Consider the following 16,734-nt stretch of genomic DNA (forward strand, 5'->3'; position numbering starts at 1 on the left):
TTAAAGGGAAATTTATAGAACTAAATGCCCACAAGAGAAAGCAAGAAAGATCTAAAATCAACACCTTAACATCACAATTAAAAGAACTAGAGAAACAAGAGCAAACAAATTCAAAAGCTAGCAGAAGACAAGAAATAACTAAGATCAGAGCTGAACTGAAGGAGATAGAGACATGAAAAACCCTTCAAAAAAATCAGTGAATCCAGGAGCTGGTTTTTTGAAAAGATCAATAAAATAGACAACTAGCCATACTAATAAAGAAGAAAAGAAAGAAGAATAAAATAGACACAATAAAAAATGATAAAAGGGATATCACCACTGATCCCACAGAAATACAAACTAGCATCAGAGAATACTATAAAAACCTCTATGCAAATAAACTAGAAAATCTAGAAGAAATGGATAAATTCCTGGACACATACACCCTCCCAAGACTAAACCAGGAAGAAGTTGAATCCCTGAATAGACCAATAACAAGTTCTGAAATTGAGGCAGTAATTAATAGCCTACTAATCAAAAAAGTCTGGGACCAGACGGACTCACAGCCGAATTCTACCAGAGGTACAACGAGGAGCTGGTACCATTCCTTCTGAAACTATTCCAAGCAATAGAAAAAGAGGGAATCCTCCCTAACTAATTTTATGAGGCCAGCATCATCCTGATACCAAAACCTGGCAGAGACACACAAAAAAAGAAAATTTCAAAGGTCAATATCCCTGATGAACATTGATGTGAAAGTCCTCAATAAAATACTGGCAAACCAAATCCAGCAGCACATCAAAAAGCTTATCCACCATGATCAAGTCAGCTTCATCCCTTGGATGCAAGGCTGGTTCAACATACACAAATCGATTAACGTAATCCATCACATAAATAGAACCGATGACAAAAACCACGTGATTACCTCAATAGATGCAGAAAAGGCCTTCAACAAAATTCAACATCCTTTCATGCTAAAAACTCTCAATAAACTAGGTATTGATGGAACATATCTCAAAATAATAAGAGCTATTTATGACAAACACACAGCCAATATCATACTGAATGGGCAAAAACTGGAAGCGTTCCCTTTGAAAACCAGCACAAGACAAGGATGACTTCTCTCACCACTCCTATTCAACATAGTATTGGAAGTTCTGGCCAGGGCAATCAGGCAAAAGAAAGAAAGAAAGGGTATTCAAATAGGAAGAGAGGAAGTCAAATTGTCTCTGTTTGCAGATGACATGATTGTATATTTAGAAAACCCCATAGTCTCAGCCCAAAATCTCCTTAAGCTGATAAGCAATTTCAGCAAAGTCTCAGGATACAAAATCAATGTGCAAAAATCACAAGCATTCCTATACACCAATAATAGACAAACGAGAGCAAAATCATGAGTGAACTCCCAGTCACAATTGCTACAAAGAGAATTAAGTACCTAGGAATCCAACTTACAAGGGATGTGAAGGACCTCTTCAAGGAGAACTACAAACCACTCCTCAAGGAAATAAGAGAGGACACAAACAAATGGAAAATCATTCCATGCTCATGGATAGGAAGAATTAATATCGTGAAAATGGCCAAAGTAATTTATAGATTCTCTGCTATCCCAGCACTTTAGGAGGCTGAGGCGGGCGGATCACGAGGTCAGGAGATCGAGACCATCCTGGGTAACACAGTGAAGCCCCATCTCTACTAAAAATACAAAAAATTAGCCAGGCATGGTGGCAGGTGCCTGCAGCCCCAGCTACTTGGGAGGCTGAGGCAGGAGAATGGCGTGAACCTGGGAGGCAGAGCTTGCAGTGAGCCAAGATCATGCCACTGCACTCCAGCCTGGGTGACAGAGCGAGACTCCGTCTCAAAAAAAAAAACTAACTAGCTAAATAATAATAATAAAAAAAATGCTATCCCCATGAAGCTACCATTTACTTTCTTCACAGAATTAGAAAAAACTACTTTAAATTTCATATGGAACCAAAAAAGAGCCTGCATAGCCAAGAGAATCCTAAGCAAAAACAAACAAACAAACAAAGCTGGAGGCACCATGCTACCTGACTTCAAACTATACTATAAGGCTACAGTAACCAGAACAGCATGGTACTGGTATCAAAACAGATATATAGGCCAATGGAACTGAACAGAGGCCTCAGAAATAACACCACACATCTACAACCATCTGATCTTTGACAAACCTGACAAAAACAAGCAGTGGGGGAAAGGATTCCCTATTTAATGAATGGTGTTGGGAAGACTAGCTATCCATATGCAGAAAACTGAAACTGGACCCCTTCCTTACACTTTATACAAAAATTAACTCAAGATGGACTAAAGACTTAAACATAAGATTGAAAACCATAAAAACCCTAGAAGAAAACCTAGGCAATACCATTCAGGACATAGGAGTGGGCAAAGACTTCATGACTAAAACAACACAAGCAATGGCAACAAAAGCCAAAATTGACAAATGGGATCTAATTAAACTAAAGAGCTTCTGCACAGCAAAAGAAACTGTCATCAGAGTGAATGGGCAACCTACAGAATGGGAGAAAATGTTTGCAATCTATCCATCTGACAAAGGGCTAATATCCAGAATCTACAAAGAACTTAAACAAATGTACACGAAAAAAGCAAACAACCACATCAAAAAGTGGGCAAAGGATATGAACAAACACTTCTCAAAAGAAGACATTTATGCAGCCAACAAACATATGAAAAAAGCTCATCATCACTGGTCATTAGAGAAATGCAAATCAAAACCACAATGAGATACCATCTCATGCCAGTTAGAATGGTGATCATTAAAAAGTCAGGAAACAACAAATGCTGGGAGGATGTGGAGAAATAAGAATGCTTTTACACTGTTGGTGGAAGCGTAAATTAGTTCAACCATTGTAGAAGACAGTGTGGTGATTCCTCAAGGATCTAGAACCAGAAATACCATTTGACCCAACAGTCCCATTACTGGGTATACATCCAAAGGATTATAAATCATGCTGCTATAAAGACACATGCACAGGTATGTTTACTGCAGCACCGTTCACAATAGCAAAGACTTGGAACCAACCCAAATGCCCATTAATAATAGCCTGGATAAAGAAAATGTGGCACATATACACCATGGAATACTATGCAGCCATTAAAAAGGATGAGTTCATGTCCTTTGCAGAGACATGGATGAAGCTGGAAACCATCATTCTCAGCAAACTAACACAAGAACAGAAAACCAAATACTGCATGTTCTCACTCATAAGTGGGAGTTGAACAATGAGAACACATGGACACAGGGAGGGGAACATCACACACCAGGGCCTGTTGTGGGGTGGGGGACTAGGGGAGGGATAGCATTAGGAGAAATACCTAATGTAGATGACTGGTTGATGGGTGCAGCAAACCACCATGGCACGTGTATACCTATGTAACAAACCTGCACGTTCTGCACATGTACCCCAGAACTTAAAGTATAGTAATAAAAAGAAAATCTCAAAAATACTAAAAGAAAATATATGAATGTTGGCCAAGCATGGTGTCTCACGCCTGTAATCCCAGCACTTTGGGAGGCCGAGGTGGGCGGATCACCTGAGGTCAGGAGTTCGAGACTAGCCTGACCAACATGGAGAAACCCCATCTCTACTAAAAACACAAAATTAGCCAGGCATGGTGGTGCATGCCTGTAATCCCAGCTACTCGGGAGGCTGAGGCAGGAGAATCACTTGAACATGGGAGGCAGAGGTTGCCATGAGCTGAGACAGCGCCATTGCACTCCAGCCTGGGCAACAAGAGTGAAACTCCGTCTCAAAAAAAAGTGAGTGTTTTCTAAATGTAAAGAGGGACCTTCTAACTATCACCCCAAATCCATAGGCTATGAAGGGTGGCTGACAAATTTGTCTACACAAAAATTTAAGATTGCTGAGTGGCAAATATAAAACCACAAATAAAGTCTAAATAATTTTTTTTTTTTTTTTGAGACTGGGTCTCACTGTGTTGCCAAGGCTGGAGGGCAATGGCACAGTCACAGCTCACTGCAGCCTCCACCTCCTGGGCTCAAGTGATCCTCCCACCTCAGCTTCCTGAATAGCTGGGACCGCAGGCACACACCACCATGCCAGGCTTTTTTTTTTTTTTTTTTTTTTTTTGGTAGAAACAGCGTCTCACAATGTTGTCTAGTCTGGTCTTGAACTCCTGAGCGCAAGTGATCCTCCCACCTTGGCCTCCCAAAGTGCTGGGATTACAGTCCTGAGCCACCATGCCTTTATTTTTATCTGGTAATCTTAAATTTACCTTTGAAAGTCATTAAAAAAACCTTATGGGTAAAAATTATTTTTGTTGTTTCTGAAGATGTTAAGAGTTCAGAAAAAGAGATATTTATGTTAAGCTCAGATCTTTTTAGCAATAACTTCTTCACAACTGCTTGTTATCACATATTATCCAATCAGTAACCATGTCAAAATTAACATAATGCTGTTGACAGATAACATAAAAATAAGTTTGCTATTTTCTCTGACATTTACTTTGAAAATCCTTTACTTTAGTTAAGTGCAAATGTCTGTTAACACAGAATGTCTGTGTCCTTATGGAGACTGAGAAATCTTTGACCATGCTTTTTACTTTTTGAAATAGAAAAATTGTCCTGATTTAAATAATAATTTAAATTTATATTTTAATTAATTATATAAATATGAGCTTTGGGAAATATAGGCTAAGTGTATAAAACTACTATTTTTTTACTGATATTTTATGTTAAAATATATTTGGTTATAAAAAACTCAAAAATGTTATTGTTTTTCAAAACCATGCTTCTATTTACATTACAGGAAAGGTGCACATACAGACAGAGAAAAGTTGAGATTTTGTCTACCAAACCTATGTTCAATCCATAATAGGTAATTGTCCGATGATTTATAATGTAACATAAAAAGATTTTCTGTGATTAATCTATAACTGCTACACTTACAGAGAAACTTCTAGGCAGGAGAAACTTTTAAAACAGATTGTGGCCAGGCATGGTGGCTCATGCCTGTAATCCCAGTACTTTCGGAGGCCAAGGCAGGCGGATCACTTGAGGTCAGGAGTTCGAGATCAGCCTCACCAACATAGCAAAAACCCATCTCTACTAAAAATACAACAGTTATCTGAGTGTGGTGGCATGTTCCTGTAATCCCAGCTACTTGGGAGGCTGAGGCACAAGAATTGCTTGAACCCGGGAGGTGGAGGTTGCAGTGAGTTCAGATCACAGCACCACTGCACTCCAGCCTAAGCCACAGAGTGAGACTCTGTCTCAAAAAATAAATGAATAAAATTAAAAAATAATATAAAGTAAACCTGGACATGGTGGCACATACCTGTAATGCCATCTACTCAGGAGGCTAAGACAAGGCCAGCCTAGGCAACATAAAGAGACTCTGTCTCAAATAAATAGATAAATAAATAAGATACAAAGTAAAACAAGGAGATACAATTGATGATAATGACCAGCTAGGGGAAGAGTGTGGGGAGATAAGTATCTTCCTTATTTTATAGAGGGAGGATAACCTGGTACAAAGACTCTGGAGGCAGTTTCACAGTGTGTAGGCTGAATTATAATAGGGAAAAACTGCGAACATCTTCGATACAGGATTAGATAAAAATGTATGGCATGTTTTATACAATGAAATACTGTGAACACATGAAAAAACAATATAGATCTCTATTATTATAGAAATAGATACACTGTCCATGATAAATGGTTAAATAAAAAGCAGTTTGCAGAGAAATCTCTGCACAATGATTGCATCTTTGCAAACATATATATTCATATTCATATCTGTATATAAATAGAGAAAGAATAAACAATGCATTAGCAGTGGTTATCTTTGGTTTATAGAATAACAGGTAATTTAAATGTTTATCTTTATCCTTACCTGTTGTCTGAAGTTTTCATAATGGCCATGAATTTTATAATTAGAAAAAATAAAGCTATGTGGATAAGGCTTATAAAATAGCAAACAAAAAATACCCCAAAGACAAAAACGAACAACAACAACAACAAAAAACCCCAGCTCTGTTGGCACCTGAATCACAGTCTAAAGGATAAAGTTCACATTCTTTACCTTGATACTAAGGTCTTCTGCAGGCTCCTCCTGATAGGGCTAATTTCCTGTATCATAATCTGTTTATAGCCTATAACCAGAGCCTATGAGCTTACCAGAGGAGGAACTTTCCCCAGTGCCGAGGAGCTAGCAGGCACTCAGTAAAGAATCCTTGAACGACTATGGTGAACACTGAGATGAGATGGATAGGTTGGGGCCAGGTTGTAGAGGCATTTAGGCCAGGCTAAGAAGAAGAAAGCCAAAACTTTGGGATATCTTTGTCTTGGGGGCTGGAGGCCCCTCCTCTTACTCTTGTTCTTCTTCAACACTGGCAACAGCAGGTAGAGCAGGAGTGGTCTGGCCCGTTTGGAGCGTGGCATCTGAGAAATGGCCCAGAAATGGCAGCACTGCCAGGACTCTGGCCTGTGATTCTCATGTGATGTGCTGGGCCCACATCACTGGGGCTAACTCAGCTCGGTTTGTGGCAGTGATAGGAGGGGAAGACCAGGGCTCCTAACCAAGCCAGGCTTTGGCAAAACTCCTACCTTCCTCAGCTATGGAGCTGATGATAACCTGCCTCCAACATGAGTGTGCTCAGAATGCTCTGTGTAGCCAGAGCCTAGTTAACCAAGAGGTAAACTTGACTTGGAAAAGGCAAATATTTATACTGAACTAAGCTCCTGGAAACCAAGGCCAAAATGTCCATGATTCTGAAAAAAGGGGAAGAACTAATTTTCTATTGCTGCTGTAACAAATTTCCAAAAACTTGGTGGCTTAAGAAGAGTTTATCATCTTGTATTTCTGTAGCTCAGAAGTCCAACACAAATTTCATGGGGCTAAAAATCAAGGTGGCAGCAGAGAAGCATTCCTTTCTGGAGTGTCTATGGGAGAACCCATGTCTTTGGCTTTTCCACCTTCTAGAGGCCACCTGCATCCCTTGATTCATGGCCTCTTCCTTCATCTTCGAAGCCAGCTTGTGGCATCTCTGACCATTCTTCTGCAGTCACATCTCCCTCTGACTACCATCAGGAAAAGTTCTCTGCTTTAAAGGATCCCTGTGATTACACTGGGCATACCCAAATAATTCCTGATAATCTCCTTTTTTAAAGGTCCTTAACTTTAATTACATCTGCAAAATCCCTTATACCATGTAAAGTAATGTTTCTGCAGGTTCTGGGGCATTATTCTGCCTACCACAAGGCATGATATAGAGAAAAGTCCAAAAAATGTTTTCTTTTTTTTTTTTTTTTTGAGACAGAGTCTCCCTCTCTCTCCCACGCTGGAGTGCAATGGCGTGATCTCGGCTCACTGCAACCTTGGCTCACTTCAATCGCACTTCAAGTGGTTTTCCTGCCTCAGCCTCCCAATTAGGTGGAATTACAGGCATGTGCCACCATGCCCGGGTAATATTTTTTGTATTTTTAGTAGAGACAGGGTTTCTCCATGTTGGCCAGTCTGGTCTCAAACTCCTGACCTCAGGTGATCTGCCAGCCTCGGCCTCCCATGGTGCTGGGATTACAGGCATGATCCACCACACCCAGCCTAAAAATGTCAATAATTAGAAGCCAGTTCTGTATCAAGTGACATGGAAAATATCAATATTTTATTAAATTAAGATAAGCAAATTCAATGAATATACATATAAAATAATCCCAATTTTGTGGAACCTTCCCTTCCCCCTACTAAACTCTGAGTTATATACTGACTGAGCCACCTCCCGCCTGTCATGGCCTGGATTCTGGGGATAGATGGTGGAACCCACCTCCCCCACTCACACTTGCAGAACGTTGGATGAGCAGAGGGGCAGTCCCACCTCAGGTTTTGCTGTCAGTGGTCATTAGATAAATAGATTTTTGGCTAATTTGACATATGATAAATTGTCTTTTAGCAAACTCATTTGTGGCAAGTTGATCCACAGTTAAAACAATAATAGTAATGATGATAAGAAATCATGAAATAAAAACAGTCACAGCTTTTTCCTTTCGGAAGTCCCCTCTCTCTCACTAGAGAAAGAGCCGTTTTCCTTTCTCTTTCTTTTGCCTATTAAACTTCCGCTCCTAAACTCCTTGTGTGTGTCTGTCTCCTACATTTTCCTGGCATGAGACGACAAACCCTGGGTATTTACCCCAGTCAACATAGCCACTTCTTACTGAGGACCTCATCCAGGATACCAAAGTACGGCATTCATCAAAATGAGTCAAGGAAACTTACAAGCTTTTGCCTACATTTTAGACTAACCCTGCTTGTTCCTATGAATCAAGTGATGATCTGCAACTTGAAGAAACAAAAAGGGATGGCAACATCTGGTGGAGGCAAACCACTGTTACGACCCATTGGAATGGCTGACACCAATCAAACTCCAAATGGTGCCGCAGACAGAACCACGCATGGACATGCCTTTGTTCCGAGGACCCTTAGATCAACCCCAGGAGGAGCCTTAGCTGCTGTTACCCACACAACACCCCTTTTCAGCATGAAGTAGCCAGAAAGAGTCATCGTCCACCACCCCCTAAAAGCAGTTAGGGACACCATCCTGGCCAACATGGTGAAACCCGGTCTCTACTAAAAATACAAAAAAATTAGCTGGGCGTGGTGGCACATGCCTGTTGTCCCAGCTACTCGGGAAGCTGAGGCAGAAGAATCACTTGAACCCGGGAGGTGGAGGTTGCAGTGAGCCAAGATTGCACCATTGCACTCCAGCCTGGCAACACAGCGAGACTCCGTCTCAAAAAAAAAAAAAAAAAAAAAAAAGCAGTTAGGGTTACCACTCCAGAGGGGGGAATGATACAGGAGTTAAGAAGAAATTAATTAGGGTACAGAAGTTTTCCTTTTAATGAAAAGCAGCCCCAAATTATTTTCCTTTCTAACAAAGAGCAGCCTGTAAAATTGAGCTGCAGACATAGATGCCTGCAGTTGAGCCAATCATGTTCAAGATGGCGGCTCCATCTTCCCTTCTCTTTGTCAGCCACTTGTACAGTAAGGAGCAGACAAGATGGCGCTGGCCAAGGGGAAAGTTCATTTGCATAATAAGATTAGGGTGGGATGGCCAGCCTTCCCCTCACCTCCGTAAATGTCATACCTGATGGAACCAATCTATGAGCCCTACGTAAATCAGACACTGCCTCCTAAAGCCTGACTATAAAATCCAGGGCACCGGCTGCAGGCCGGACTTTTCCTCAGAAGTTCCCTCTCTGTCACTAGAGAGACAGCTGTTCTCCTTTCTCTTTCTTTTGCCTATTAAGCCTCCACTCCTAAACTCAAAACAAAAACAGTCACAAGCCCACCAAGTTCTGTTTACTCCTGTGGCCTTGCCTGCTCCTTCTGTGTCTATGATGGATCTGTGGACACATCTCTCACCATTTTGTGCTGTTTATTTTGTTTTAAACTTCTGATTCTTTACCAAATAATTCTTCCTTGTTTCCTCACAGTTGTTTTAGGGGAAGAGTTCAGAAAGATCCAAACCACCAGAGAGTAGAGAGCACCTGATTGGAAGCAGGTCTAACAGTGTCAGGGGGCAGCCAGAAAGGACCCCACACTAACTGGTCAGAGGCAAGTGTCAGCTCCACAAGCTGGAAAGTGGGAAGCTATGGCTGAGAAGCATTTGTCAAAAGGGAAAAACAATATTTGGAGGAGAATGTTGATTTTTTAATAGTGCTTCATGGAATCCAAGGCAAGATAGAAAATATCCAAGTTAGAATTCTGCAGTTTTAAGTAGGAACTGAGATGAAGAGCCAAGTACTGTACCTACAAGGGAAAACATTCCTAAAGGAGGCTGTGCCAGTAATTTAGTAACTGGGTATAATCTTCCCCAGGGAAAATTCTGGGTCTGTCCTACTACTCCCACACAATTAAGAGATTTTGGCTTCAACATTTACCTAATCCATCCAAGCTGACAGGTGATGCTACCTCTGATTCCTTTTATGCTTTTAATGGGCTTATAATTAAGGATGAATAATACATTTAAAACTATGGTTATTACTGGGAGAGGATTTGGGAGAAATTAGGATTTTTATATTTCTGTACTACTTGATTTTTTTACATCAAGTTTATATAATTTTCCCAGTAAAAACAAATTTGGCATCTGATAGACTGAGATGGCTACACACAAGCCTGTGGGACAGGTTCTCTGCCTACTGGATACTTCAATTCCCAACTTTTGTCTTTCCTTTCATTCTCCCCCAAATAAAGATAATAGTACTCACCTCATATGGATCCTGGGAGATTTTTTTTCCCCCTCCAAGGTATGGTGTCTGACTTAGTAACTGCCAATTAAAAAAAAAAAAATCTCCCTCTTTGTGTTCTATTTTTTTGGGGGCCTGTTGCCCATTATGCAACAGCTCTCAAATCTCAAAAGTCAGTCAGGCTGAACATCTTAGGTAGCTGCTCACAAATTAATTATTGGGCTGATTTTAATTACAGATTGGAATCTCCTGGTGGGCAGGGTCTGGCGTCTTCTGCTTTGAATTCCTTAGAAGTACTTACATTTGCCGCAAAGCCTGCACTCAACCAAAATTTGCTGAATTTAATAGAATTAACACATAAGATTGAGGATTTTGAGTTCCAAAACAGATTTAACCAGGAGGTACTTTGGAGCAGGTAGCAATCTTCAAACTCCTTAAATTATACCATTTAACAATGGTTTTGTTTTAACTATCTCCTCCTCCTCCTCCTCCTCCTCTTTCTTCTCCTCCTCCTCTCTCTTCCTCTTCCCCTTCCTCCTCCTCCTCCTTTCTTCTTTTTCTCCTCCTCTGCCTCCTTCTTCCTTTTCCTCTTCCTCCTCCTCCCTTTTCTTGTTTCTTCTTCCTGCTTGCTCCTTCTTCTCCCTCCTTCTTCTTCCTTCTTCTCCTTTTTGACCAATCAAGTGAAGCAGTGGAAGTGGAGAAGGAACAAAGAAATCTGTGACTGTGATGAATTAGTTGTAAATACCACTGTACTTGAACCAACCTTAATTTTCTTCTTTATAGTTTTTAGTATGTTCCAATTGTCCATCATGTGCATATATTATTTTTATAAACAGAAAAAAGTAAATGTCAGTTAAAAAAATAATATTACACATCTTGGTGCTGGCTCCTGTGTATCTACTTCCCCTCACCTTCTCATTTGCTTCATATCTTGGTGCTGGTTGCTCTATAGCTACATCCCCCTCACCTTCTCATTTGCTTCTATTCTTGCCCTGGTCTCCAAAGCCTCCCAATTACTTCTTATGGATCCCTTCTCAGAAAGTGCCCAGAGTTATTTTCTAGCGGAAAGATTGAGGCCTTTGGAATCCACTAGACCAAGATTTGAATCCCAGCTCAGTGAAATCATGGGAAGTATCTTACCTCTCTGCATCTCAGTCTCCTTATCTGTAAAGGAAATAACACCTACCTTCTAGATTGTTGTGTAGTTTGGGTCAGCAGCTTTCCCACTTTTTATTATTATTATTATTTTAAAAAACTGAGATGGGGCTCTTGCTATGTTGCCCAGGCTGGTCACGAACTCATGGGCTCAAGTGATCCTTCTGCTTCAGCCTCCTAAGTAGCTGGGACTACAGGTGCGTACCACCATGCCTGGCTTGGTCATTTTGTTTAATTTTTTAATTTTTATTTTCTGTCTTTAAATTTTTTTAGTTTTAATTTTAATTTTATTTTTAATTTTCATGGGTACATAATGGGTGTGTGTGTATATATATACATGAAGTGTATGAGATATTTTGATACAGGTATAATAATCACATCAGGGAAAATGGTGTATCCCTTACCCCAAGCATTTATCCTTTCTTTGTTACAAATAATCTAATTATACTATTTTAGTTATTTTTACTATACAATAAATTGTTGACACTAGTCACCCTGTTGTGCTATCAAATACCAGATCTTATTCATTCTAATTATATTTTTGTATCCATTAACCATTTCTCCTTCTCCCTTCCCCAACTACTCTTCCCAGCCTCTGATAACCATTATTCTACTCTCTATTTCCATGAATTCAGTTGCTGTAATTTTTAGCTCCCACAAAGAACACACAAAGCTTGTCTTTCTATGCCAGGCTTACTTTACTTAACATAATGACCTCCAGTTCCATCCATATTGTTGCAAATGACAAGAATTCACCTTTATTATGGCCAAACACACTCCATTGTGTATGTGTACCACATTTTCTTTATCCATTCATCTGTTGATGGACACTTAGGTTGCTTCCAAATCTTGACTATTTTGAATAGTGCTGCAATAAACATGAAAATACAGATATCTCTTTGATATACTGATTTTCTTTCTTTTGAGTATATACCTAGGAGTAGGATTGCTGGATCATATGGTTGCTGTATTTTTAGTTTTTTGAGGGACCGCCAAGCTTTTCTCCATACTGGCTATACTAATTTCCATTCCCACCAACAATGTATGAGGGTTCCCCTTTTCTCCACATCCTCACCAGCATTCGTTATTGTCTGTCTTTTGGATAAAAGCCGTTTTAATGAGGGTGAGGTGATATCTCATTGTAGTTTTGATTTGCATTTGTCTGATGATCAATGATGGTGAGCACCTTCTCAGATACCTGTTTGCCATTTGTATGCCTTCTTTTGAGAAAAGCCTATTCAGATCTTTTGCCCATTTTTAAAATTGGATTAGTAGATTTTTTTCCTGTAGAGTTGTTTGAGCTCATTTTATATTTTTGTTATTAATCCTTGTAAGATGGATTTGTTTGTAAATATTTCCTCCCATTCTGTAGGCCGTCTCTTCTCTTTGTTGATTGTTTCTTTTGCTGTACAGAAGCCTTTAAGGGTATTACTCAAGAAATTTTTGCCCGGTCTAATGTCCTGGAGAGTTTCCCCAATGTTTTCTTTTAGCAGTTTCATAGCTTGAGGTCTTAGATTTAAGTATTTTTATATTCTTTTTGAGACAGGGTCTCACTGTGTCACCCAGGCTAGAGTGCAGTGGTCTCAGCTCACTACAACCTCCACCTCCCAGCTTAAAGTGATTCCTGTGCCCCAGTCTCTTGAGTAGCTGGGATTACAGGTGTGCATCAACATGCCCAGCTAATTTTTTGTATTTTTAGTAGAGACAGCGTTTTACCATGTTGGCCAGGCTGGTCTCAAACTCCTGGTCAAGTGATCCACCCACCTTGGCCTCCCAAAGTGCCAGGATTACAGCTGTGAGCCACCATGCCCAGCCAGATTTAAGTCTTTATTCCATTTTTATTTGATTTTTGTATATGGTGAGAGATAGTGGTCTAGTTTCATTCTTCTGCATATGGATATTCAGTTTTCCCAGCACCATTTATTGAAGAGAGTGTCCTTTCTCCAATGTAGGTTTTTGACAACTTTGTTGAAAATAAGTTTACTGTAGATGTATGGATTTGTTTCTTGGTTCTCTATTCTGTTTCATTGGTTTATGTGTCTGTTTTTATGCCAGTATCATGCTCTTTTGGTTATGCAGCTTTGTAGTATAATTTGAAGTCAGATAATGTGATGCTTCCAGTTTTGTTCTTTTTGCTCAAGATAGTTTTGGCTGTTCTGGGCCTTTTGTGGTTCCATATAAATTTTAGGATTGTTTTTGCCATTTCTGTGAAGAATGTAATTGGTATTTTGATAGGGTTTACATTGAATCTGTAGATTGCTTTAGGTAGTATAGATATTTTAACATATTGAGTCTCCCAATCCATGAACATGGAATATCTTTCCATTTTTTTGTGTCCTCTTCAATTTCTTTCATCAGTGTTTTATAGTTATCATTGTAGAGATCTTTTACTTCTTGGTTAAGGAGGTATTTAATATTAGGTATTTAAATTTAATATTATTTGTAAAATAAATGATTATATGTTGATTTTCTTTTTTTTTTTTTAGATGGAGCTTCACTTTGTCACCTAGGCTGGAGTGCAGTGGTGCCATCTTGGTTCACTGCAGCCTCCACCTCCTGGGTTCAAGTGATTCTCCTGCCTCAGCCTCCCTAGTAGCTGAGACTACAGGTATGCATCACCACACCTGGCTAATTTTTGTATTTTTAGCAGAGATGGGGTTTCACCACATTGGCCACACTGGTCTTGAACTCCTGACCTCAAGTGATCCACCCACCTTGGCCTCCCAAAGTGCTGGGATTACAGCCGTGAGCCACCATGCCTGGCCTGTATGTTGACTTTGTATCCTCCAACTTTACTGAATTTGTTTATCAGTTCTAATAGTTTTTTGGCAGATCTTTAGGTTTTTTTCAAATATAAGATCATATCATCCGCAAATAAGGATAATTTGACTTCTTCCTTTCCAGTTTGGATGCTCTTTATTTCTTTCTCTTGTCTGATTGCTCTAGCTAGGACTTCCAGTACTATTTTGAATAATAGTGGTGAAAGTGGGCATCTTTGTCATGTTCCAGATCTTTGAGAAAAGGCTTTAGGTTTTCCCCTAATTCACTATGATACTAGCTGTGGGTTTGTCATATAGCTTTTACTGTGTTGAGGTATGTTCCTTCTATGTCCAGTTTTTGGGGGGGTTTTATCATGAAGGGATGTTGAATTTTATCAACTGTTTTTTCAGCATCAGTTGAAATGATCATATGGTTTTTGCCCTTCATTCTGTTGATATTATATATCACATTGATTGATTTGTGTATGTTGAACCATCCTTGCATCTCTGGGATAAATCCCACTTGGTCATGATGAATGATTTTTTTTTTCCATTGGAAAGATACTGCAGATGAGATGAATAACACTTTAATGTGTTGTTGAATTCAGTGTGCTAGTATGTTGCTGAGGATTTTTGCATCAGGGATATTTGCCTGTAGTTTTTTTTTTTTTTATGTGTCTGTCTAGTTTTGGCATCAAGGTAATACTGGCCACGTAGGTGAGTTTGAAAATACTCCCTCCTCCTCTACTTTTCAGAATAGTTTGAGTAGGGTTGGTGTTTTGGGTCTTTCTTGCATTGCTATAAAGAAATAACTGAGGCTGGGCATGGTGGCTCATGCCTGTAATCCCAGCACTTTGGGAGGCTGAGGCAGGCAGATCACTTGAGGCCAGGAGTTTGAGACCAGCCTGGCTAACATGGTGAAACCCCATCTCTACTAAAAATATGAAAATTAGCTGGGTGTGGTGGTACACGCCTGTTCTTTCAGCTACTCAGGAAGCTGAGGCATGAGAATTGCTTGAACCCGGTGGGTGGAGGTTGCAGTGAGCTGAGATTGCACCACTGCCCTCCAGCCTGGGTGACAGAGTGAGACCGTGTCTCAAAAAAATAAAAAAAAAAAAAAGAGAAATACCTGAGGCTGGGCAATTTACAAAGAAAAGAGTTTTAATTGGCTTATGGTTCTGTAGGCTGTACAAACATGGTGCTGGCATCTGCTCAGCTACTGGGGAGAACTCAGGGAGCTTTTACTCATGGCAGAAGGGTGCCAGGCACTTCACATGGTAAGATTTGGAGCAAGAGGTGGTGGGGGGAGGTGTCACATTTTACCAACAACCAGATCTCTCAAGAATGCACTCACTATTGCAAGGACAGCACCAAGCCATGAGGGATCTGCCCCATGATCCAAACACCTATCACCAGGCCCCACCTCCAATACTAGGGTTTACAATTCAACATGAGATTTGGGTAGGGACAAATATGAAACTATATCAGTTGGTATTAGTTCTTCTTCATATGTTTAGTAACATTTAGCAGTGAAGACATAGAGTCCTGGGCTTTCATTTATTACTTGTTATTGGTCTGTTCTGGTTTTGGATTTCTTCAAGGTTCAATCTTGGTAGGTTGTATCTGTCTAGGAATTTATCCATTTCTTCTAGGTTTTCCAATTTATTGGCATGTAGTTGCTCATAGTAGCCTCTAATGATCCTCTGAATTTCTGTGATATTGGTTGTAATGTCTCCTTTTTCATCTCTGATTTTATTTATATGAGTCTCCTCTCCTTTTTTTCTTAGTGAGTCTGGCTAAAGGATTGTTGATTTTTGTCTTTAAAAAAACAACTTTTCTTTTTGTTGATCTTTTCTATTGTTTCCTTCATTTCAATTTCATTTATTTTTGCTCTCATCTTTATTATTTCTTTTCTTCTAATAATTTTGGGTTTGGCTTGCTCTTGCTTTTCTAGTTCTTTGAAATGCATCATTATGTTGTTTATTTGAAGTTTTTCTTTTCTTTTTTTAATGTAGGTGCTTATGGCTATAAACTTTCTTCTTATTACTGCCTTCTCTGTATCCCATAGGTTTTGGTATGTTGTGTTTACATTATCATTTGTTTCCAGAATTTAAAAAATTTCCTTCTTAATTTCTTTGTTGACCCACAGTCATTTAGGAGCATACTTTTTAATTTCCATGTATTTGTATAGTTTCAAACGTTCCTCTTGTTATTGATTTCTAGTTTTTTCCATTGTGGTCAGAGAAGATATTTGATATAATTTCAATTTTTTAAGACTTATTTTGTGGTCTAACGTATGGTCTATCCTTGAGAATGATCCATGTGCTGAGGAGAAGAATGGTTATTCTGTAGCCATTGGATAAAATGTTCTGTAAATATCTATTAGATCTGGCCGGGCACGGTGGCTCACGCCTGTAACTCCAGCACTTTGGGAGACCAAGGCAGGTGGATCACAAGGTCAGGAGATCAAGACCATCCTGACTAACATGGAGAAACCCCATCTGTACCAAAAATACAAAAAAATTAGCCAGGCATGGTAGTGGGCACCTGTAGTCCCAGCTACTCGGGAGGCTGAGGCAGGAGAATGGTGTGAAC

General features: G+C 39.7%; 1 protein-coding gene across 4 annotated transcripts in view; it reads right to left on the minus strand.

The window, feature by feature from the left end:
* The window catches only part of PATL2 (PAT1 homolog 2), a 45,531-nt gene that overhangs the window by 20,709 nt on the left and 8,088 nt on the right, over positions 1-16,734 (minus strand). The window contains exon 3 of one of the 4 annotated variants that reach the window (XM_063716639.1): positions 10,247-10,889. The exons of the other annotated variants lie outside the window; for them this stretch is intronic. The gene's annotated coding sequence lies outside the window, so the exon portion shown is untranslated. The remainder of the gene's footprint in view (positions 1-10,246; positions 10,890-16,734) is intronic. 4 annotated transcript variants of the gene reach the window in all.

This window comes from Pongo abelii, chromosome 16 (assembly GCF_028885655.2).
Source record: "Pongo abelii isolate AG06213 chromosome 16, NHGRI_mPonAbe1-v2.0_pri, whole genome shotgun sequence".
NCBI lineage: Eukaryota > Metazoa > Chordata > Mammalia > Primates > Hominidae > Pongo > Pongo abelii.